Below are 26,505 nucleotides of genomic sequence, written 5' to 3'. Positions count from 1 at the left end.
GGATATAGGAGTTGAGAGGAGATGGGCCTTAATGATGGTGGCAGTAAGAGAGTATTTCATGGAAATACCAGGATTATAATGTTGAAGGCCATGCTGAACTTTGTTAACATAAAGGGTATGTTATGGTTAACAGTGGAAGGCATTTTATGCGAGGGGAATCTCACCAACAAGAGAATGCAGTTTCAGTGGATATGATCTTTTTCTTAAATGGTGATTTATTTATTTATTTATTTATTTGAGAGACAGAGAGAGAGGCAGTGTGACCTGGGAAGAGGCAAAGAGAGAGGGTGAGAGAGAATCCCAAGCAGGCTCTGAGCTATCAGCACAGAGTCCGATGCAGGGCTCGATCTCACGAACCAGGAGATCATGACCTGAGCCAAAATCAAGTCAGGTGCTTAACCGACTGAGCCACCCAGATGCCCCAGTGTATGTTATCCTTAATGAGGCAGTGAGAAGGTGCCCTGGAAGTATTTGTTGGTGAATCACAGTAAGTGAATTTAGATGAGAATGATGGAACAGTTTATGTATGGTGTTTACATCTAGATAGAAAAGTCTGTGTTTGGTGTGGTTTGACATGAGAATCCATAATTGATTTTTAAGCAGAGTCACAGCATGATGAAAGTAGTATTTAAAATGGATGAGTCTGGAAGTAGCATGCAATATATGGGTGACAATTGACGGATGTAAAGAAAGACAAGAGGCAACCCGGAGTCAGAAGTTACAGTAATGCAGGTGTGGAGTCGGTGATAAGCTTTTAGCTTCAGGTGGTGGCAATTAGTATGGTGTGAGAAAAGAGGATACCTAAGGCATTTAATTTACTGTATATCTCTATTTTAATCTTATAACTACCTCATATGTTTGGTCTGAAATGTGTTGGTTTAGTTGTGAACAAAATACGGTTTTGTTAATGCATTCCTTATCTCTCTCAGTTAAAGGCATTATTAAAAATCCACATTGTCCTGTCTATACAAAGATAGTACTACATAATATTATGAATTCACTAAAAGCATGTACTTGGAATTATTTTCCAGCAGTGGCAGTAGAATTTGCTGAACCAGGCAAATCCTCTACAAAGCCAGTATGTGTGAACAACAGCCAGTATTTTGAGATTGTTGGCAAGGGTTAGTGACCCATTTAATGGCTTGGGGCTGAAGACTCTGTATCTATGGAATAAAAGGTAGCAGGTACATAATGGGTACCATCCCCCTATAGTATCATAAATGTTATCTACTAAGCTGCAGAAACAATCTACCATGGAGGGTAACCTAGCTACCAGAAAGATGGTAGAAAGTTAAACTAACAGAATTCTTTTTGAGCTCTCTAAGAAGGCCTTTCACTCTTCACTAATTCTGTAAATTATCAGAACGCATGCTCCAAATTAAACTAACAGCATATTTGATGAAGACATGAATTTGATGCTTATATGAATCTTACGAGTATAGAAGAATACATTACCCATGTTAAACTAGTAACTTATACTGTGCTTGCCAATTGAAATGCCATTTAGAGGTCATTTATCAGATGGAGTTCAGCAAAACAAGCATGAGGATTCCTTCCACAAAATGGGAAATTTTCTTTTCTGCCCATTGGAAGAATAAGATCCATTCTGTAATTAGAGTGTCAACCTTACAAACAGTGTTTTGCTATTTTTGTTGTTGCTGCCATTGTTGTTTTGGCTTTAGACTTGGACCAAAGAGTCTTAACCATGTATAGCTTTTGCTGTATAGACTCTAACCTAAGGGGTTCAATAAAAGGTAGTTTTGACATATCAGTGCTATATGTATATATTGTATCAAAATGGCCTGGTCAATTCCATTAGTCCTGCGGTTTTAAAAACTGACTTTCTAGGGGCGCCTGGGTGGCGCAGTCGGTTAAGCGTCCGACTTCAGCCAGGTCACGATCTCGCGGTCCGTGAGTTCGAGCCCCGCGTCGGGCTCTGGGCTGATGGCTCAGAGCCTGGAGCCTGTTTCCGATTCTGTGTCTCCCTGTCTCTCTGCCCCTCCCCCGTTCCTGCTCTGTCTCTCTCTGTCCCAAAAATAAATAAAAAACGTTGAAAAAAAAAACTGACTTTCTCATATCAATAACTTGACAAGTAATCCAAATAAGCTTTTTTGATTGATCGAAAGATTGTTTTTAATACACTTTTCCCCTTCGACATTTGTAGACTTTTATGCTAAGTGTCTGTGTATCTGTTAGTCTATTTCTGCCATTTATACCTCCCTAAGAAGAATGTTATTTACACAACATATATTTATAGGTTAAATTGTTAGAACTCATAACTCATGACCCATGCGTATCACTATATATTATTTCTACGTTGTCAATCATGGACAAATTATAGGGATGTAAGTAAAAATATTATGTTAATTTTATTTAATGAGGTAAGTATTTTCAGGGAGCTTTGAACCCTGTAGTTGCAACTTCTATTTTGGACATTCTAGGAATTTGCTCTCAGAAATGCAGACCTTTCATTTTTAAAAGGAGAGGATAATATTTCACTTTCTAAGCTGTACTTGTCTGAATTAGAGCTTTGGTAGAATCCTGACAGGTAGCCTAATTGCCCTTGGCCCTAACTGCCTAAAAAACTTAAGGGGAAAAATGGATTTAAATTATATAGTTTACTGTTTAGGGCCAATTTATCTAAATTTTTGCAGATATAAGGATAATTAAAACATCAATGTGGTGATTACCTATTTTAAGAAAAGACAAGAATTCTTTGTTTATGATGAAGAGAAATTGTAAATAGTTTAGATAGTAACATGAAGATAGCAAAAGGGAAGTTGTGCCAGGATCATGGAGAGGAAAGGCATCAGAAGCTTCTTATGATACCAAAAATAGCAAATGGTGAAAGAACTGTATGACAATATTTAATAAGTGTTTTGATATTTTTTTAGGACTACTTTAGGAAATGAATGCTATTGAGTAGACAAGTATAAAGCTATTTAAGATATTAAATCAAAATTCAAAGACCAAGAATTGATTGCACCAGATTGCACCATACTAAAAGGAAAAAAAAAAAAAAATGAAGCAGCTATTTTAGATAAAGCCTTAAAGTAGGTCTATTTTTACAAATTGTAACTATGCTGAATTAATACAAGTCAAGTTGGAGTAGATTCAAACCAGGGGCTTAAAATTCTTACTCTAAAGTATAGAATGATGACGTTTTTCTAAAAATTTCTTTGGTAATTTATTTCCATGAGAAAAGTTCATACAAATTTTAAAAAGTCAGTGTGAGAAACTATCCTTAAATTAGGCACGTTGGAACTTCTTGTATTATAATTTAATTTTCATTTGGAGAATGCCACAAAGAGAATCTTATGTGTTTCTTAGGCTCTAAAAAGCACAAATATTTCATTGTCTCACCAGCAGAGAACAAAATAGGAAAAAGGGATTTCTGGGAGTGCATGGCGTTTTTGCCTGTGGCTTACCACTTACAATGCAGCGTAGATCTTCCAAGTAGCTTAATCATCATGAAGCAAGCAGTTAGGGTTTTTGTTTGTTCGTTTAATAGATCTTAATAATGAAATTAATAACATTGTTTTGCTAATGACAGGATGTGTATTCTCAGGCCACTGTCAGTAATCATTTTTAATTGGAAAATTATTTTGCTAGACTTATTTAGATTTACTGCTTTTTTTTCCAAAAAATTATATATTTTGTCATAAAAGAATTTTTCCCATCAGTCTGGTGTAGTAGGTAGAAAATAGAGAAGAGAAATAAAAGATGGGTAGTGCGTGAATGAACTAAGGACTATGAAGACCTTTACAAAAGGTGAGGGAACTGCTTCATAAAGAAGAGAAATTGGTGGTAAAGACTGAGAGAACTGCCAAAACCATGTCATTGATGTAACTTTACAGTAGTGGATATCCACAGGAGAGCTTATAAATGCCACTGGACGTTGATGCACATTTTTGTCCATGTATGAGTGTGTGTGGCATGAGGGGTGGTGAAGAAGAGGGAGGCATTGGCATACATTTTTTTTATTCTGGATCAATTTTCTATTTGGATATAGTTACCACAGTTGTTAAGATTTCTGAAGAAAAGGAAAAGACAATGAAAAATTTTTACTTCTGCACATATATTTCAGACAACACATCCCAGTTTATCCTACAGACATTTTGATACAATTTGTCAACCCATAATTCTTCAAGAAGTGGGATCAGCAGTTGGTAATACTTGTGCATCTGTGGTTAATTAGCTCAGTTGGTTGAATCATGGGGCTAATGAAGCCAAAGCCTGGGTTTGATCCCCGTGTGGGCTGGTGAGGTTTGCTCTCTTCCTGTGTTCCAGACTACAGTTCAGGCTCAGGCCAACATTCTCAAAGTTGCATGCCACCGACCATAAGGAAATGGCACAAGAGAAAGTAGGTCCAACAACATGCCTGGAAGAAGTGCCCAACTACACATTGTATCTGCTTATTAATGATTTATCAATAATATTCAAGTATGAAGAGAAGCATCAGTTATGCACTCAGTACTGCCACAGACGGACTCACAGGAAACTTTCTGTGGCCTCGAGTGACACATTGAGGAATAAACAATACTAAGAATTATATAAAGAGAGCATGGAAAATAGACTATAACCACAAATCGAATCTATTTCCAACTGCAAGTGAAGCAAAACTCCGCATGTTGATTTTTTGTCAACAGATAAGTGTCTTTAAAAGATCTGATACAAACACACCCTACAGGCTGGCTTCCCTTGAATTCTGAACCAACTGTGAAACAAGACAAAAGATGGGGAATAAGAGGCAGATTGGTCAAAATATCACATTTATTGTGGGTAAAGACTACATAAGAGGATAATCTGCACGTATGTGACTTTTTTACGGTAACCTCAGATTATACTACCCATCTATTCAGACTAGAAAAGCTAGGTGTCCCCTGTGGGACAGGCCCCATTTTTTGCCTGATAGCTCTTTTCATAGGAAGATCACCCTCCAAGAAAATAGGGCAGCAAGGGGGATTGATTTATGTACAACAGTTTTTCTTGCAGACATATCAATCATATTGGGTCACTGGGAAGGCTGACTAAGAGGAGGAGAGAGGCTGGATTGTTCTATATGAAGAGAATATCAGGAATGAAAAATTATTCCTGCAACCCCCAACCTTATCTAAACAAAATCTTTTCAGTTGAATAAATGGCCAGTGTAAGATGAAAAGCAGGGAAAATGCTAGAGAGCACAATGTACACATAGTGGAGTGTACATTGTAGTAGATAAATACTCAAACTTCTAGAGACTCAATGTAGCGCTGTAGTGTGGTGGTCCTTCCTACGGTCTACCATATTTCTGAGGGTGGATAGTTCACATGATGGCTGCCACCTTGTGTTCAGATACGTGGTTATAAAGAAATGTTTAAATCGGAAATATCTACATACCATGATGGAAAAGTCATATTCGAAGTAAATATTTTGGTGAAATAATTCGTTTTACTGGTTTATTACCACAAATGATAAGCTCAGTATAACCTTAGTTTGATGAAATACCCCATGAAAATATATCTTTTAAACACTGTGTGCTGTGTTCCCTCTTGAGGATTCACAATACCACAATGCATTTCAGCTCTTCAGTGTTTGACTTTATCACAGTGTTTCTCATGCTTTTGATAAGGAATGCCACTTGCTGTAACTGGTGTTTGGTAAATTTAAGTTTGGGAAATGCTCATCAAAATCACAGTTGAACCAAATTTTTGAAGTAAGATTTTATACTGTCTAGTTCAAATAATTACAAAGAGAATTTATTCTCAAGTTATGTCTGTTAAAAAAAAGCAAATGCATGGAATGCCATAAGTACGTAAAAGGACATTTTTCATGTTGTATAAATAATAAAAGTTTTTTACGTTTATACTCTTGCACGTATAGATGCTAGGAATATGTTTGCATTGCTACAATTGTTACTTTGAGGATGAGTGAATATATATATGTGTATGTATGTGTATATATGTATATATATATACATATGTGTATTTTTGTATATATATACATATGTGTATATATGAATATAAATACATACACCTGACTCCACATTTGTTAATTTTTTTTAGAATATTACTTTGGCCAATGAAGATATTCAGTTTAAACTTTGATATAAAACAGCGTTTTTTTTCCCCAAGGTGAAAAACTGTCTTGGAAACTTAACTTGGTTATACAAGTCAGAACAACTCAATATTCATTAATTTGACAAATATTTAGAGCATCTCTTTTGTGCCTGCACTCCTCAAATCACCAGCAATACAGCTGTCAAAAAACAGACAAATATCCCTACCCTCATGGAGTTTACATTCAAATGAGAGAAGCTAATCCCTCCTCTACTTCTAAAATATTGTGAAGTAATTCCCTTCCAAATTTAAATAAATAAAAATATTTGTCATTATAGGATTAAAAGCCCACAAATGTGTTCCTAAGCTGAGTAAATAATAAAGAGGTAGGAGGATTTGGGTTGGTTAAACACATTTGTATACTCTTTTTCAGAGGGAAAAAGAATTATAAGATTATAGCAGGACAAAGATTTTATGTGTTTTAGAACCTGCAGAAAACTCTCCTTATGAAAACAAATGATTAGATATTACTCTTTTGATCCTTCTTGGAATCCTTCTTTTCTCTTCTGTTCCCTATCTCAAGGAAACCTGTAGTAATCAATGCGTCTTAAGTCACTTTTCTTATCTAATGCATCTGCATTGTATGACTGAATATAACTGAATCATCAGCCATTAAAAAAACAGACTAACTTAATGATGCTAATTTCATGATTCAAACTCTACAACTCCTTTGCTTGTCATAATAATTTTATTTCTAATACATATGACACTTTGTCCAGATACGAGTTTTCATGATAACTTTCAAGTGTAAACCTATTCTTTCTGTCTAAGCTCTAGACTTTTTCAACTGTACTGGCTTGATATAGATTAGAACAGAAAATATGTTTTTCCCCTAGCAAAGAAAAAATTTGATAATAAACCCAGATTAATGATTCTCCATCACTTCCAAATTGTAATTATTCTTCAAGTATTTGCAATTCAGTCTAATAGGATATTTATCTGTTTTCTTATGGACTTTCTGGATTTCTGATTTGCCTTAATTGAATCTATATTACATATTAATGAGTATTTTAAAAAATGAAATATCAGACCACACTGCATATTTTAAATAAATTTTATTTAATTATGATAGAAAGGATGTTTTGTTTGAAAATCTCTAAGAATCCTACCTGTTATTTGTGGCTTACTAAAACGTTTAGCCTGAGTTTATATACAAATATTGGTTAGATTTTGGTTTCAATGTCGTTTCCATTTAAGAATGACACACGGAGTTTTGTGAAATCTAAGCTTCACAGACATTTAAGTTAGTACAGTCCTCTTCTATAATACATGTGGTCCTGTGATTCTTACAGATTTAATCTGATCTTTGGAGAAGTTGTTAACAATAATGATTTAACTATATTTGAAAAGAATAAAATTTAATTGCAAAGATTCAAGATTATATAGGAAAATCTGCAAGAGAAATGCTTTTTAAAAGTAGGCCTCTTGTTGATGAAAATAATCACCAAAAGCCGTCTTTTGGTGTGTTTATTATGTTGATAAAACTGGATGACAGTATAATTCAACTTGAATTCTTGACCGGCTGCTTTTTCAGAAGTTATCTCAAAACAGAACTCTGGACTTTCCTTACATTCCTCATGCTCTTCTCCGCATAAAGCAAGCAGTCCACATAATCAGAATTCACCGAAGTTAAAATTATTTACTTTTACTTATTTTAAGTTAATTTTATACTTCGCCCTCAAAAAAAAAAAAAAGAAAAGAAAAAGAATGTAAAAGAGTAACAACAACCCCCCCCAACATTTAATGGTCTAAACAAGGCTAAAAATATTAAATATTATTATACAGGAAAAATAATGTTATATTCTATACCTCCTCCTATTCCTAGTACCCCACTGGTGGTGGGAGAGGATGGGAGCAAAGAGAGGGAGTGAGACAGATATAAGAGAGAAAGGGAGAAACAGAAAGAAAAAAATACAACAAACTAATATATTTACTGTTTAAATAACATCATGCCTAATGAATAATAATAAAAAAAAACTAGCCCTTGGATAGGAATCAGGTGACCTGGGTTCCTGGGTTTTATATCCCAGATATATTACTTTAAGCAAGCATGTTAATCACTCTGACCTCAGTTCACTGATTTGTAGGTGAGCATCATAGCACCTGCTCTGCTTAACTTTTAAAGATATGATTATGAAACGGTATGTGTAAAATATAGCATCACATAAACATACAATCATGGTTGTATCACTGGTACTCCTAATTCATAAGAAATGTTGCCGGTGGCAGGGGGCACCTGGGTGGCTCAGTTGGTTAAGCGTCCACCTCTTGATTTCAACTCAGATCATGAGCTCACGAACCGTGAGCTCGAGTCCCGCATTGGGCTCTGTGCTGATAGTGTGAAGCCTGCTTGGGATTCTCTCTCTCTCCCTCTCTCTCTACCCCTCCACTACTGCTGCCTTTCTTTCTTTCTCTGTCTAAATAAATAAATAAATAGATAGATAGATAAATAAATAATAAACTTAAAAAGCTCCTTTTCTAAAACAAGAAAGAAAGAAAAGAAAAGAGAAAGAGAAAGAAATGTTGCTGGGAAATATTGCTAAATAGATTTTTGTTATTTTTTTGTAATTGGGCATAAAGTTCTGAGTCTTAAGAAATGACTATTATAGCTCCTATTTAATGCTTACTCTGCACTAGACATGTAACCCATTTAGGTTATTTAACTTATTTAATTCTTTCAATAAGCTAACAGGGTAATTATTGTCTTTATCCCTTTTGCAAAGGGGAGGGAAGTCAGCATACATTGGTTAAGTGACTTACTCAGGGTCACAGTGCAAAAAGGGTATCAGAATATCTGGCCAACCCTGTGTCAGCAGGGCCATCTCTTTTATAGGATCCCTCTTTATAGTTTTCCTGACTCTGTTGAAATGTAAGTAAATGAGAGGGGCCTGTGGGTGTGCTGATTGTGGTGAGACTTCCTTCTGTAGTGACTCCCCAATCTTTAAAAGGCACTTCCTTGACTTAAGGTGATACTTAATTCCCTGTTACTTGCGAGCATGAATACCTGGAACTGTAGAAAGAAAACTACTTCCACAATTCACTACTCCTATTAAAGAAAGGAATTTCAATATAATTTGGGTAAATGATAATGAAGGGAATAGGAAGGGTCAATTCTAGAATAAGTTTTTAAATATAATGATAGGACTGTATAAATGTGTTCTGAGATGCTTATTATGTATATGGGGAAAACATTTTTGCAGTATAATCTAAGCAATAAACCTTTTGAAATAAAACATATTGACCATGCTTGATCAACATATGTATAAAATTTTTGTATATACACATGCACATGTTAACATTTCAGAAGCTCAGACTGAATAGCTAAATAGATCTATTCTCCACACCCTGGGAATTTATCTTTTAGGAACCACCATTATCAGATTCAGATATGTTCAGTTAAACATAGTGATCATTGATGCATTGTTTGTGAAGTGAATAAAGCAAGTGAAATTAACAGTCAACCCTGACCCAATTCTGACTATACTATGAGCTGTTTTCTAAAACAGATTTTATTTTAAGGTGTCTCAGATTATTATTTTAACCAAAGTATGTATTTAGCATATGTAAATATTACTTTTAGTTTTGCTGATCTAGTTTCTTCCTTTTCTTTCCTACGTTAAAATGAAAATAACAAATAATAGCATGTTCCTTTTCTTTAAAATTGAAACCATTATAAGGAATACCTTTAATTATTCAACTATAAGTAAATAACACTACACAAACATACGTATTTTTCTCTTTTCATATCATTTTCCATTTTCAAATAATAAGAAAACACACATTTGGACAAGCAGTACATGGAGTTTGTTCATTAGAAATCGACTCAAAATTATTTTCAAAGCAGTCAAGGATTTCAGGTCCACCTTGTCATATGTGAACTATTTAATTAAACAAAACATGCAATAATTATTTTATTCAGGTATATGCATTATATCTGAACTTTATCTTCTTCTTTTCTGTCTTTGGCGTGAAGTTGTGTGTTATTGGTTGTGGGGTAAAATAGTTATTACACCAAATACTTACTTCTTTTGGTGCCTTCTAGATACCTTCAAACTAAATGTCAGACAAATTTTGTAGCGCACATCCCATCAAGTATATGATTTTTTTTGTAATACTTAAAGCATAGATTGAATTTCAAAATATGTCACAGAATTAATTTCCAGATTTAACTTAACCATCAGTGTGTAGGTCCACGTAAAGCTCTTCTAGTTCGTGTTTTCACCCCTTCTCACTCAACCTTCTACCTATTCTCAATCACATTCAACATTTAAAAAAATTTTTTTAATCTTTATTTATTTTTGAGACAGAGAGAGACAGAGCATGAATGGGGAAGGGTCAGAGAGAGAGGGAGACACAGAATCCGAAGCAGGCTTCAGGCTCTGAGCTGTCTGCCCAGAGCCCGATGCGAGGCTTGAACTCACAGACCGTGAAATCATGACCTGAGCCCAAGTCAGAAGCTCAACCGACTGAGCCACCCAGGCACTCCTATCAACTTTTAAAGGTACCTATGTCTTACTGTCATAACCTGCTGGAGGAAGAACATTTGGCCTATGTTAAAGAACTTTCTGACGTGTTTTATCATTTCTACATGATTTTGAGCTTTTTGAAGATATGGGCCTATTTCTTGCGTAGCACCTTGCACATATATAATACTCATTATTTATTAACTATTAATTGAATGATGGCAACCTGGACACTACTATAATGTTTTGGTTATATGTTTATTTCTAGGCCACAGCAGATTAAATTCTGCAAATAAGGAGCTGGCATAGACCCTGACAGATAGGAAAACATTAACATCCTGACAGAGACAAAGAAAGAAAAGTAAATGAAGTTGTTGAAACTCAAATTATAAAATATATATCATACAATATGAAATATAATAAAAAAATAGAAATATATAAAAACCATGTAGTTTAGAGAAAAATAACCAGAGTCTACTTTTGAAAACTCATATTGACTTTATACTATGTCCAGTAGGGCTACACAGACACTTGATGTCTTGACAAGTTAAGGGAACACATTCTTCTTTGTGAGTAGATTTTCTAGGGAAATTTTCCATATACCACCTTCCCCCACATATCCATAGCCTCCCTCATTACCCACATCCTCCAGCAGAGTGGTGCGTTTGTCACAACTGAAGGACCTACATGAATACATCATTATCACCCAAAGTTCATGAAGTTTTACACTAGGATTTACTCTCAGTGTTGTACTTCGGGTGGGTTTGGACAAATATATAATGACAGCTGTAACTGTTACAATAAACAGAGTAGTTTCACTGTGCTGGGCCTTATCGCCCCTTCTTTCCTTCTAACCTGTTGCTATAAACATATGTGTGTAGATTTGTGTGGATGTATGTTTTTAACTCCTTTGAGTAAATACAAAGGAGCACAGTTGCTGGATCATATAGTATAAGAGTATGTTTAGTTTTGTAAAAACTCCTAAAACGTCTTCCAAAGTGGCTGTACCAATTTGCATTCCCTCCAGCAATGCAGGAGAGGTCCCATTGCTCCACATCCTTGTCAGCACTTGGAGTTGTCAGTGTTTCAAAATTTGGCCACTCTAGTAAGTGTGTAGTGATATCTCATTGTTGTTTTAATTTGCGTTTCTCAGATAACATATGATGTGGAACATATTTTTATATGCTTATTTGCCGTCTGTGTATTTTCTTTGGCAAGGTGTCTGTTATGGGCTTTGGCCCATTGTTTAATTAGGTTGTTTGTTTTCTTATTGTTGAGTTTTAGAGTTCTTTATACATCTTGGATAACAAGTATATATCTATATATCTATATCTGTATATCTATATATCTATAGATATATACCTATATCTATATAGATATAGATATATATAATCTTATATATCTCTATATATCTATATAATCTATAGATCTATATCTATATATCTATATAGATCTATATCTATATGTCTATAGATATAGATATATAATCTTATCAGATGGATTTTTGCATATATTTTCTCCTAGTATGTGGCTTGTCTTTTCATTCTCTTGATCTACCTTCTTGTTTGTGAAAGACTGTCATGCTCCATTACAGAACTGGGACACTGTGTTCAACCAAAGTTCAATAACCAAAGCTCTTAATAATGACACCTATAAAACTAAACCTACCTGTAAAACTAAAGTTATGATAATACGTTCTGTTTGGTAAGTTAAAATATGCTATACACACACACACACACACACACACACACACACATCTATCACATATCATGTTTTTAAATGTGATTTCCCTGTTCACATAAAGTTTCAGTACTGAAAAGTAATATGTGTATATTGCATTCTCTGACGATATCTGTAATATCTTTTTTTTTTTTTTTAATTTTTTTTTTCAACGTTTATTTATTTTTGGGACAGAGAGAGACAGAGCATGAACGGGGGAGGGGCAGAGAGAGAGGGAGACACAGAATCGGAAACAGGCTCCAGGCTCTGAGCCATCAGCCCAGAACCTGACGCGGGGCTCGAACTCACGGACCGCGAGATCGTGACCTGGCTGAAGTCGGACGCTCAACCGACTGCGCCACCCAGGCGCCCCTGTAATATCTTTCTTACTGCTAAAGAATTTGGGAACAATAGGGAAAAGAACAGATTAAAGTGTTTTCAATTCATGTACAAATCACTTCTATTTTTTTAGTTACACATAGTGTTTTGGGTAATTAAAAAATGCTCTTAATTCATAAAGGAAATATGAATAAAATTATCCTTGCATTACCCACAAATGAAGGTTGTTGATAAACAAAAAACAGAGTTGTCACTCATATTAACCTCATAATAGAGAAAAGATTACATGCAAAATATGAACAGTAAGTTCCTTCTGTAGCCCATGACATGACTCCAAATGTAAGTATCCCGTGGAATTTTCATTTGCTTCTCCCAGAGAGATGTAAAAAAATGATTGCAGTCAGACCACCAATATGGGAATAATCTGGAGAATTCCCATTATGGACCTGGAATAAATTTATCACAATTGACTACAGATGGCAGCATATGACTAATCCATGTTTCGCTAATTCTGCCCACTCTTGGTTCAGCCACACCCCTTCTAAAGAGAATCTGTCATCACACATACAGAAGATATGCAGACCTGCAGAATGGCACAACACCAACCAGCACAACCACAAGTTGGCAGGGAGGTTGAGGGCAATTTTATCTGAAATCAAAATTATTTTAAAGTACCAGTAATAGGCAGTACATGTGTGAGAGTAAAGTCAGGTCATACGTGACTTCAAAAGTATTGAGAACAGACCCTGGAAAAAGTCTGGAGAGATGTGGTGAACAGAAAACCAAGGTGCAGCCTCTCAAGTGCACTGAGACACTTGAATCCATTCTAAAATGGACTGCTTTTACCTTTCTGGGATGGCATTAATTAATTATTATTCCGGCTTTGATTTACCAAACATCCTTACATTACACTGGGACATCACTTGAGCATATTCATTTGAATGTGGAGAAACAGTCCTGTCAAATAGTTCCAGTTCCTAAAAGGGAATAGTGAAGTCATGTCCTTCCCAGCAGTACTCCCAATATTGCCTCAGATCTAGGATTTGATCTTATTTTTTTAATATTTATTTATTATTTATTTATTTATTTTGAAAGAGAGAGAGAGAGAGAGAGAGAGAGAGAGAGAGGGAGAGAGAGAATTCCAAGCGGACTCCACACTGACAGTGGGGCTTGATCTCACAAAACAGTGACATCATGACCTGAGCCGAAATCAGGAGTCCAATGCTTAACCAGACTGAGCCATCAAGGTGCCCCTCGGATCAGATTTTGACTGGACTTCTTTGGCTTATGCTCTGCTCATTTCTAAAAGCTTTTCCACTTACTTCTGGAGATACAATTAGTGAAGTTATATGAACATTTAATATTAAGTCAAGGAAACCCTCATAGTGCTTCCCATTAAGTAGAAAGGAACGCCTTGGTTTTATGACTTTGGTGCTTAACTCTAATAAAAAAACTTTCATTTTGCTAAACAGAAGTTCTAGCTCTTCATTCCCATGAAACCTGAAATTAGTTTATATAAAAAGCATAGCTACTAAGTGCGCAAAAAAGATGCCAGACTTACAAGACTGCTTAATATGTGAGCCTCACTTGTTTGTAAGCCAAGAAATAAAATATCACCCATATTTGAGATGCTTTCCTTTTATTTCTTTTATGGAGAGAGAGAACCTTGTGCACACGCGTGTGGGGGAAAAGCAGAGGGAGGGGAGAGAATCCCAAGTGGGCTCCATGCCCAGCGAGGAGCCAACACAAGGCTCCAGGTGGGGCTCAACCCCACGACAGTATGATCATGACCTGAGCTAAAATCAAGAATAGGTCCCTTAATCGACTGAGCCACCCAGGCGCCCCAAGATAATGCTCTTCTTAAGCAAAATCAGATTAATAAGATAACCAACGGTTTTACCAGTCTGTAACATTTTTAACTATCCAAATATATTAATTTAAACTTGATATGATTTACCTTTTCATTCTCTTAATATATTACTAGACCTATTAAAAGATGCAAGAAAGGACTCAGTTGGTCAAGCGTCCGACTTCAGCTCAGGTCATGATCTCATGGTTCGTGAGTTCAAGCCCCACGTCAAGCGGGCTCTGTGCTGACAGCTCAGAGCCTGGAGCCTGTTTCAGATTCTGTCTCCCTCTCTCTATGCCCCTCCCCCACTCTCTCTCCCCCCAGCCCCCCTCTCTCTCAAAAATAAATAAACATTAAAAAAAATTTAAAAGACCCAAGAAAAGAGAGCATTTACAACATACACTTTGAATTTGGGAGCTTGATTTTTTTTTCTTAATCTTGTATCAATTTATTTCAGGTCCTTATAATCTATTTGGTATGTTCAGGAGATGATTTTGGTACTTCAAATTTGTAAGTTAGCCAAAGTTTAAAAGAACCTACTAATTACTTGTGGGCCAAACCTCTAGATCTGAGGAGGCCCAGATAGCCAAAAGCGGCAAAAAAGGCATTTTTAAAAATTACCTAGAAAAGATCCATATGCTGAAAATTTCAAATTATTCAGGTTCTTGTTTTGAAAAATAAAAATTGAAATGCACAATTCCATAGTTACTGCAAAAGTAATGGTTAAAACCCTAAGCCACTTAAAACACCCATGTTATCACACACTTAAAAATAGCATGCTTTTCTCCAACATGTGATGAGTAGTGTTGTACCAGCAAAGATAACCATACATGTATGATACTCTTCACTCTCATAGAAGTTGGATTGGAGAAGTCCATCTTAGAATTATCAACCGAATCACATAGATTGCTTAGCACCAGACCTATAATTTGAGAATTCTCAATAAAAATTAATATTTATGTGTATCTATTAGAGAGGTTTTTTTAAGTTTATCTTGAGAGAGAAAGGGAGAGAGAGAAGGCATGAGTGGGGGAGGGGCAAAGAGAGAAGGAGAGAGAGATCCATGCCGCCCGATGTGGGCTTGATCTCACGAACCTGAGATCATGACTGGAGCTGAAATCAAGAGTCACATGCTGACCCGACTGAGCCACCAAGGTGCTCCTCTATTAAAGAGCTTTTTAACAGGATTTTTAAATATGCATATTAACTCATCAGTATGATATAAATCTCATTTTACTTTATGGTCACTATTTTAAGAAATTATGTTTATTTAAAACTTCTCATTCCAATTGAAATGTTTTCATCAATTTTTATCATTTGATAAAAAAGATAATGAACGGTCATTAGTTCTTAATGTGCCTTCATTTTTAGTTGATCATAAGGGTAAAAATAATAATCAATTTAATTTTCTTTAATAAATACTTGAAGTTAATTTCTAAAAAATGCTTTGTTCTTTGTCTATTCTAATTTTCTAAAGAAATTCTAGACAGTATTGTCTAAGGACTCCAGGATGTCCTTCATTTATGATTTAATAACTGCGGCCTATAGTGTCTTTAAACATAATTTGTGGAAAAAATCTTATATTTCATGAAAATAATAATTCCATTAGAAGCTTGCCCCTCTACCTACATGACCTCAATGAAAATTTTGACTACAGGAATATACAAATTATTATATACGATCCTTACTCCATCTAGGCTTTGCTTTTAAATTTCATTTTGTGCTTGGTGTGGTTTTATTTTCTCCTGACGACCTAAGTTTAATTTTGTTAAAAGATTAAGTGAGGCATATTAAAAATTTTAATCATTTATTTGAGCAAAAATTGATTCATATCAGGCAGCTCCAAACCAAAAGCACTTAGAAGTGCTCAGAAGGGCTCCATCAATGGGCATTAGGGGTAAGACTTTTATAGAGAAGATACAGAAGCAGGGCAAGAAATTATTTGATTGGCCATTGCTTAAGCAGTTGCCTTATTTGAAAACACCTAGTTGTCTGTGATTGGTTGTCTTTAGGTTTCTCTCTTTTTTTATTATTACGTTTATTTATTTATTTTTGAGAGACTGAGAGAGTGCAAGCTCATGAGCAGGGAAAGGGGCAGAGGGAGAGGAAGACAGAATCCAAAGCAGGCCCTGGACCATGGGGCTGAAACCTATGCACCATGAGATCGTGACATGAGCTGAAACCAAGAGTCCAAAGCTTAAATGACTGAGCCACCCAGATGCCCCAGTTTTCTCTTTCTTAACCTTGGGGCATAGGTCTTGGTTTGTGAATATAAATAAATGTAAATACAAATATCAATATTTTATTTTAGAGAGAAAGTGGGGGAGGAGAAGGGCAGAGGGGGAGAGAGAGAGAGGGAGAGGGAGAGAGAGAGAAGAAATCTTAAACAGGCTCCACGCTCATCACGGAGCCAGCTATGGGGCTGTAGCAGGGCTCGATCTCATGACTTGGGATCATGACCTGAGCCAAATTCAAGTGTCGGACACTCAACTTACTGAGCCACTCAGGCAACCCGGGTTTTGATTTGCTTATAAAGGCTTCTAGGACATTAAGCCATCTCAGTCTAATTAATTTATTTAAGTAAGTTAATTTCAATCTGTTTTTTTTTAATTTCATGAGCTCCTTCTTTTCTGCTTTTTAATGCCATCTCTTACCCCCCAACCCCCACCACTACCATGTAAGTGACACCTATAACCACAACATACCAGTTTCTTTTTCTCCCCACTTTTATTGGAAAACAATTGGCATATATCACTCTTTAAGTTAAAGCATTTAGCATGATGGTTTGATTTACGTATCTTGTGAAATGGTTACCATAACTGGTTCAGCTAACATCTATCTTCTCATATAGGTGCAATAAAATGAAAAGGAAGAAGGAAAAAAAAAAGTTTCTCCTTGCAATGAGAACTTTTAGGATTTACTCTCTGTGAACAACTTTCTTCTATATCCTACGGAAGCCACACTGTTTCTTTTTGCTTTTCTATCTTTTACTTTTTTTTTTTTTTTTCAACTTCTGGTCTAAATAAATTCGAATGTTTCAAGTCATTTGCTCATACAGTTTCCTCTTTTAAAGATTCTCAGGGCATGCAAAAGGAAACATTATTTCTCACTGAAATTATGAATAAATGTAAACAAAACATGGTAGTTATCCAATTTTCTACTTTGTCCCAAGCTCCACATTTTAACAGTTAAACTTGTGTTTGTATCGCTTGATACCCTGAGCCGGGGAAATATAGATGGAAAGACAGTGATGAGGAATTCCTAAATGGGAGCAGTTAGCAGCTTTGAAATGTAGAAGATGTTCAAGAAGAGAAGGAAATGAAACTGAATCATGAGACAGTAGATGATTCCAGAAAAGTTATTTTGCTGAGAGGGCAGCAAACTATAGCCCACGGGCTAAATCCAGGACCTGTTTTTGTAGGCTATTTGCTAAGAATGATTTTTATATTTATGTGTGTTTGAAAAAGCAGGCAAACACATTTTGTATGTGAAAATTGATGAATTAAAACTTTGTTGCCCATAAATAAAGTTTATTGGAACACTGCCACACTCTTTCACTTATGCATCGTCTAGGACTATTTTCATACGGCACTAGCGGGAGGAGTAATTGCAACAAAGAGCATATGACCAGCAGCACCTAAAACATTTCTTACCCAGCCCTTTACAGAAGAATCTGTCATCCCCCTGATTGAGAACATTTCCCCAAGCTAATTTTTCCTAGCCAATCAAATCACTGTTCATTGACTAGCACTCTGGGATTTCAAGTCTCTCTCTCTCTCTCTCCCTCCCTCTCCTTCTCCTTCTCCCTCTCCCTCTCTCCCTATTTTTGTGCTTGTGGATGATCAATTACTCCAATACCATTTGTTGAAAAAACTACCTTTCCTCCATTGTATTGGTTTTGTGTCATTGTTAAAAGTCAGTTGGGCATATATGTGTGGGTCTATTTCTAAATTCCATGTTTTGTTTCATTGACCTGCCTATACCTCTGCCAATACCACACAGTCTTGATTACAATCAAATAGTAATCTATTGTTGTATTTACTATAATAATATCCTATTATATAGACATATAATATTAATGTAATATTAGTATATTAAATGATATACTGTTATAAAATAAGTCTTGAAATTAGACAATTCATCCCAACATATTTTTTAACAAAATTGGTTTAGCTATTCTAGTTTCTTCTATGTGAAGTTTAGAATAATTTTATATATATCTACAAAAAGTTTCCCTGAATTTTGTTGAGAATTTTGTTAAACCTTTATATCTATTTGGGAAGAATTGACATCTTTAATATGCTGAGACTTGGCAATCCATGAATATGATATGTCTTTCCAGGTCTCTTGGGTTTCTTTCTTTTTTTCTTTAAGTTCTTTTTTTTTTTTTTTTTTTTACATAGCTCATAGGCATGTGAGAATATGAGCAGCTGAAGGGAAGAGAAAGAGGGAGAGAGAGAATCCCAAGCAGACTCTGTGCTGTCAGTGCAGAACCCATGGGGGCTTGATCTCACAAACCATGAGATCATGACCTGAGCTGAAATCAAGAATTGGTTGCTTAACCGACTGAGCCATGCAGGCGCCCCAGATCTCTCAGGTTTCTTTCATCAACATTTTATAGTTTTCAGCATACAAGTTCTGTACATTTTGTTAGATCTATACCCAAGTATTTAAATTTTGAGTGATTTTAATCATGTTGTGTTTATATTTCTACATTTTATTTCCTTTTTATTTTATTTTCTTTTTGCCTTATTTACACCAGCTAGATTAGAACTCAAAGCACTAAATCGAACAGATGGTGATAGTGAACATCCTTGCTTTATTGATGATCTTGGGGGTAGCATTTAGTTTTTCACCATGAAGTAGGATACTAACTATAGTGGGTTTTTTTATATAGGAGATCTTTGTCAGATTGAGGAAGTTTCCCTCTATTCCTGGTTGTTGGAGAGTTTCAATCATGAATGGGTGCTGAATTTTTCTGCATCTATTCGTATCATCATGTTATTTTCTTCTTTAGCCATTAATATGGTGAATATGTTGTTTGATTTCAGAATATTGGAACAGATTTACATCTGTGGAATAACCTTCAAGTGGTCATGGTATACAATTCTTTTTGCATATTGCTGAGTTGTATTTGCTAGTATAGTATGAAGGATTTTAAGTCTATGTTTGTTAGGGATATTGGTCTATGGGTTTCTCTTTTTTCTACTATGTTGGCTGGGTTTAGTATCAGGATGATATTAGAGTCATAAAATAAATTGGAAATTTTCCCCTCTTGGATTTTTTAAAAACAATTGTATTGAATATGTGTTAAATCGTCTTTAAATATTGGTTAGAATTATCCAACAAAACCATCTGGGCCTGGAGTTTTCTTCTTGAGACAAGTTTTAAATTATAAATTCGATTTCCTTAATAGTTAAATGGTTATTCATATTGGGTGAGTTGGGGGTAATTTGTATTTTTGAAGAATTGGTCCACTTCATCTGAGTTGTCTAAGTTCTGTGTTTAGTGTTTGTAGTTTTCCAGTATTGTCTTTACGTGTCTGTAGTGATATACCAGTTTCATTCCTGATTGGCAATTTGTGTCTTCTCTCTTTTTTATTTGTCAGGAATCCTGGAGCCTTGCCAAGAAGTTTATTGATCTTTTCAAAGAACCAACTCATAGCCTCATTGATTTTCTCTATTGTTTTTCTGTTTTCAGTTTCATTTATTGGTGCTCTTATCCTTATCCTTAGTAGTACTGATGGTAGTAGTAGTAGTATTTTTGCCTTAGATTGATTTTACTCTTCTTGTTCTTGGTTGTTGAGGTTGGAGTTTGGATTATTGATTTGAGACTTTTCTCTTCTAATGTATGCAATTAGAGCTATCAATTTCCCTCTGAGCACTGCTATAGCTGTGTCCTGCAAGTTTTACTATGTTCTATTTTCATTTTCATTTACTCCAGTGTTTTTTTTTTTTCTTCAGACTTCCTCTTTGACCTATGGATTATTTAGAAGTGTGTTGATTAGTTTCCAAGTGTTTAGAGATTTTCCTGTTATCTGTCTACTACTGTTTTCTGGTTTGATTCTATTTTGGTCAGAAAACATTGTATGATTTCACTTGTTTTTAATTTGTTGATAATTGCTTTATGGACCAGGATATGGCCTATGTTGGAATATATTTATGGGCACTTGAAAAGAATGTGTATTCCTCTTTTGTTGGGTGTACATTCTAGAAATATCATTTAGATCCTGTTTGTTGATGATATTAAGTTCCTGTATGCTTGCTAATTTTCTGTCAGTTCTGTCAATTGTTGAGAGGTACGTTGAGTTTACAGTTGTAATCATGGATTTGTCTATTTTTCTTTCTATTTTACCACTTTTACTCCACATATTTTGTACCTCTTTTGTGTATGTGCATTCAAGATTGTTATGTTGTTTTGTTGGATATTCTTTGTTATCATTTTATGATGTTTATTTCTGTCTCTGGTAATTTTTTATTGAAGTTCTTTTACTTGATATTAATGTTGCCACTCCTGCTTTATTTAATTAATGTTTACATAAAACAGATATAATATATCTATGTATAGGTATAACATATAACATAAACACATAACACACATACATGTTTTACCATGTTTTTACTTTCAACCTGTGTATATCATTGTATTTGAATTGAGTTCCTTTTGGACAGTATATAATTCATCCATCTTTTTAAAAATCCACTAAGCATATCTCTGCCACTTAATTGGTATATTCAGACAATTTACATTCAATTTAATTTTTGATATGTTATAGCTTAAGCACACCAGTTTCTTCTTTGTTTTTTTCTTCTTTGTTTGTCATATCTCCTGCCTTCCTGTGGGTTTTTGAAACAATTTTTAGAATTTTTAGAATTTTGACTTACCTAGTATTTTTCAGTGTATTTCTTTAATGTAGTTTTTATAGAGGCTGTTTTATGTATTAGATCATATATACATAACTTACCACAGTGTACAACAGGTGTACATTTTACTAGTCCTAGTGAAATCAGAAACCTTACCTCCCTTTTTGTACTTTTGTCCATACCCATTTATAATTGTCTTAAATATTTCCTCTATATACACTTAGAACCACATTAGACATTGTTAAATTTTTGTTTCCACCATCAAACATAATTTAGAAAACCTCAGAGAAGGAAAGTCTATTATTTTTACTCATAAATTTGTTATTGAATTCTTTATTCCTTTCTAAAAGTCCACGGTTCTTTTATCATCTCCTTTCTATTTAGACAGCTTCCTTTGCTATTCTTTTAAGGTGGGTCTACTGTTGAAAAATTATATTATTTTTCCTTCGTCTGATAATGTCCTGATTTCCCCTTCATTCCTAAAAGATATTTTCCATGGATATAGGGTTCTGGACTGACAGCTCTTTTTCTCAGCCTTTAAAAATGTTGTATCCCTTCCTCTGGCCTCCATGGTTTCTGATGAGAAATTTACTTGTCAGAATTGTTTTTCCTCTGAAGGTAAGGTTATGTTTTTCTCTTGCTGCTTTCAAGATTTTTTCTTTGTCTTTAGTTTTCAGAAGTTTGACCATGATATGTTTTGGTGTGGATTTCTTTGCTTTTTTCCTTGCTTGTGGTGTGTTCATACTCTTAAATCTGCATGCCTTTTGCTAACTTTTGGGAGTTTGGGGCCATTTTTTACCATGTTTTATGCCTTACCCTCTTTCTCCTCTCTTTTTGGGACTCCAGTGGCACAAATGTTTTATCTTTTAGTATAGTTCCACAGTTTCCTAAGTCTCTGTTTACTTTTTTAAAGTATATTTCCTCTGTCTGGTTCAGATTGGATAATTTTTATTGTTCTCTCTTCTTATTCACTGGTTCTTTCCTTTGCTCCCTGCATTTTTTTTTTATTTATCATAGTTACCATGTTTTTCAGTTCTCAAATTCCCATCTGGTTATTCTAGAAAGCTTCTATGTCTTTGCTAACACTTTTAATTTTTTTTGTTGTTCCAGCCATGTTCATAATTTCTCACTGAAGCATTTTCATGATGGCCACTTTAAAATCTTTGTGAGATAATTCTAATATCTCTATTACCTTGGTGTTCACAAGTATTGATGTCTTTTTACATTTAGTTTGAGATGTTTCTTTTTTTTAATGTTTATTTATTTTTGAGAGAGAGAGAGACAGAGACAGAAACAGGGCATGAGGGGGAGAGGGGCAGAGAGAGAGGGAGACACAGAGTACAAAGCAGACTCCAGGCTCTGAGCTGTCAACACAGAGTCCGATGCAGGGCTTGAACTCACGAACTGTGGGGTCATGACCTGAGCTGAAGTCGGATGCTTAACCAAGTGAGCCAGCCGCCCCCCTTTTTTTTTTAATTTTTTTAATGTTTATTTAGAGATGATTCTGCTTCATTATATGACAGATTATTTTCAGTTTTATATTATTATTTAATTTTATTATTACTATTATTTAAACTTTTGATTTTATCTAGATTCCTCTGACACTACTCCAGCAGAGAAAGGGGGTACACTTGTCATTGCAGGTATAGATGGAAGTCCAGGTCTCTCCCTCCTGGCTAGCATTGACTCCTGAGTGGGAGGGCTCTGTGTTACTGCTGGGTGGTGGTGAGTGTTCCTGTTCCCCACTAGGCATCCATTGATACTTTATTGGCTAGGAGTAATGGGAGTGGTTTGTTATTGCTCCCATGATGGCCTTTGCTGGTACCTTACAGGTTGGGGAATTGTAGGGTTGGGCAGTTTCTAATGTCCCAACTCTCCACTTGACCTTCTCTGTCCAACACAACCTTAGTAGGGAGAGAGAAGAGTGTCTCATTATTACTGAGTTGCAGTGGAAGTCCAGGATCCCTATCTGAAGTCTACTGATGATAATACATCAGGTTAGGGTAGAGACTTTGTTATCTGCTGACAGGGACAAAAGTCCCAATCCCAATTCCCTACTCAGACTTCCTTACACCACCCTAGGATTGGGGAGAGGAGGTTAGGATGCTTTGTTCTAGCCTAACAAGGGTCAGTAGGAGGCTCCTCATTGGGCCTTTGCAGGTTAGGGATGGCTGTGTGTGTGGTGTCTGACTAGAGCAAAGTGGTATTGTCCCAGTGCTTTCTGTCTTTCTGTGCTGCTGCTTTCTTGGTTCTTTGGCTACAGAGAACAGGCTTTTGTTGGGGGCTTCTCTGGTCTGCACCAGTTGGTGTCTCTGGGTTGTCAGCTTCTTCAGCTTGAAGTTTGGATATATGAGGCAAAACTAAAATCCAAGGAATTAGCCACGATGTTGTTCCTTGGGTCCTAAGGTCCCTAGCTGTTCTGTCTTCTTCTCTTCATCTTTCAGAGTCTCCTTACATTTGTCTTACGTATGATGTCCAGAGATTTTTCGTTGTACCTAGCAGAAGGATTAGGAAAAACTATCTACTGCATCTTCCTGGAAGTGAATTTCACCTGTTTCTTTCTTTTTTTTCCGTTTTATATATATATTTTTTTAATTGGGAAGGCAGCATATTCAATTTTCACAGTAGTTTCTTTAAGGAACTTAAACAGAATGATTCAAAACTGACTAATAAATTTTCTATTAAAAAAGAGAAAACTTGAAACAACACATCTCTATCTGTAATGTACTTTTCAATACCCATTTCACTTCTACTTTCCAATTTCTGCTAGTTTGTTTCTTGATTCCTTTATCACCAATAAAGTCTCCTTTAGCATTTATTGAGACACTTACATTTAGAAGTGAGCTTTTCTCACTTGAAAGTTCTCTCTGAATGACTCCCGCATGGGCGGGGGGGGGGGGGGGGCAGGTTCATTTGATTCATTGCTATTACCCTGTGCCTGTCACAAGGCCAACCCACATTCTAGTACTTAATAAATTCCTGCTGAGTAAGTGAATGAGAACTGAAAATCTAAATTTTTCTTTCTGTAAGAGCATATCTACTTGATTCTTGCTATGCTGAAGCATGAGACATATGTGTCTGTAGCCCATGCTTGATTTCCACCAGGCACTCCAAGCATGTGCTTAGGGCATTAGCAAAATTTGTCCAGAATTTTGCAACCTAGAAGAAAGCAATTTTAATTTCAGCACATGTGTCAGTTTTTGTTTTATGGTTTAGAATTGTTTGTATTTTGAATTACAAGTGGGGAAGATGCCAGAATGGTTCCCGTGTGTGTGTGTGTGTGTGTGTGCATGTGAGCATGTGTGCACATGTGCATATTCCCTCCTATCATTTCAAAAGAAGTGACCCAAAGAACATGGCATAAAAAGACCTAGACTATTTTTAGGGTCTGTTTCCTAGATCCCTGAATCTTTTTTTTTTTTTTTGATGATGATGATTGATTTTTAGTTAAATCGTGGTTTGATTATCTTTAAACCTTTGTCATGCAATGTGTGTTGTGTGGCTGTATATCCATGGAGGAGGGATAATGTTAGCCCATCGTTTGGTAAAGTCCTGCAAATAATTTTTTTGCAAGCATAATTATACTTCAGATAAAGATCTCCCATTACCGAACCATTTTTTTTAATGGAGGAGAAGAACACGATTCTTTTTAGTACTACTGAGTATGTTTGGTTTAAATACTAATAATGCTCGTTTTCCCGCCTGGCTTTAGATTCTGCTTAAGGAAATGGTGAAAGATTTAATTCACTGTACTTTTGTTAGAAAGTCTGGAAATGTTCCTCCATGGGAACTTTGGTCGCCTGCTAGAATGGAAATTCATTGGGGAGGGGGAACCATTTCATTTTATTGCCTGAGAGGTGTTGATAACATTCCCTACATCTTTCAAAGGCATCTTTCATGCCAAACAGGCAAACTGTAGCTAGCGAAGGAACAGAAAGAGCACTACTTACATGAGTCATTCTCAGCAAACCAGCAGAGCAGCTGTGCTAGGTACCGATGAGGATTACCACAGAACCCAGTTGCAAGGTTTTGTGTGGTTGAAGAGACAACTAGCTCTCTCTGGGGACCACTTTGAAGGAGATTGAAGCAATAATGCATCCCCACTGTTGCTAGTGGATTTTGTGGCCATGTAGTACAAAACGTGTGCCAGATAAAATCAGAAAGTAATAGAAAGCAAGAAGAATCGCACAGATTTTTAATCTTAATGTGAGAGACTAAAACAAATGTCCTGAGCTTGTTGCATGTATTAGTAAGGAGTAGGAGACAGAGGATGGGATGCCTTTAACTCAGAACACTTGCAGGGCTTCCGTCTTTTCATTTGAGAACCATTTGGGTGTGTTGTGAAATAAAGTTGCAGAGTAGGCATGTTCAGACCTTTATTTGCTACAGTTAGTAGGAAAGATTCCCCCCCACCACCTTAAATAAAAGAAGCCAGAGTTTTCTGTGCAAACTGAAACAGGCGTTGCAAGAATCAGATTCACTTTGGACGAGTCTTCACATTCCAAGTCCTCATTGCATCAGGCAGCACAATTCCATCTCTGGTTGATGGGCAGAAAAAGTGGGCAGCTTGCCAGGTAGACGTTTCCATGACTCCCAGCCCCCAAAGGTGATGCGTTTTTCAGCTAATTCAATGAAGAGTGGGCTGAACTTTGGGTCTAAACGAGACAATAGCTGCCTTCGCAGTATCAGCAGAATGGTTTGATGGGAATGCACTCTACATTTGGCAGAGAATCATGTGACCTTACGACTGAGATTTTGTGATGGTGCCAACGGAGACTTGGAAAGCAGCAACCGTCCTGACTTTTTTCTTCTTTTCTAGCATGGCTCAGAAAATGGTGGATCTTAATACTTGACTTTAGCCAGACTCAGCAAGCGACTGAGCTTTGAAGCACAACTTCGCCTTTATTCTGGGTTTTTGGCAGGCCACCAGGAGGCTGTCCCTTTCACGCCTGATAAATTCTGCTGCTTATCTCTAAATAGGAAAAAAAAAAAAAGAAAGAAAAATATAAACAGAATATTGAGGCATAACAAGTGAATCTTAAAATTGTATGTGCTTTTTGTTTTTTGGCTTTTCTTACTGCTGATTTTTTTTTAATGTTAATACCCTTTCTGCTTGCTGAAGAATCCAAGTACTTTTTTTTTTTTTTTTTTTTTTTTTTTTTTTTTTTTTTTTT

The 26,505-nt window shown here is 35.8% G+C and overlaps 2 long non-coding RNA genes across 2 annotated transcripts in view; one reads left to right on the top strand and one right to left on the bottom strand.

Moving 5' to 3' along the window:
- The window catches only part of LOC121036070 (uncharacterized), a 384,864-nt gene that overhangs the window by 277,312 nt on the left and 81,047 nt on the right, over positions 1-26,505 (top strand). The window lies entirely within an intron of this gene.
- LOC121036071 (uncharacterized) overlaps positions 24,721-26,505 on the bottom strand; it is a 2,772-nt gene continuing 987 nt past the window's right edge. The window contains exon 2 of the long non-coding RNA XR_005793220.1: positions 24,721-26,303. This is a non-coding gene — a long non-coding RNA (uncharacterized LOC121036071). The remainder of the gene's footprint in view (positions 26,304-26,505) is intronic.

Source organism: Herpailurus yagouaroundi, unplaced genomic scaffold, assembly GCF_014898765.1.
Source record: "Herpailurus yagouaroundi ecotype Mexico unplaced genomic scaffold, PumYag 162, whole genome shotgun sequence".
Classification (NCBI taxonomy): Eukaryota; Metazoa; Chordata; class Mammalia; order Carnivora; family Felidae; genus Herpailurus; species Herpailurus yagouaroundi.
This window is presented reverse-complemented; position numbering and strand designations above follow the sequence as displayed.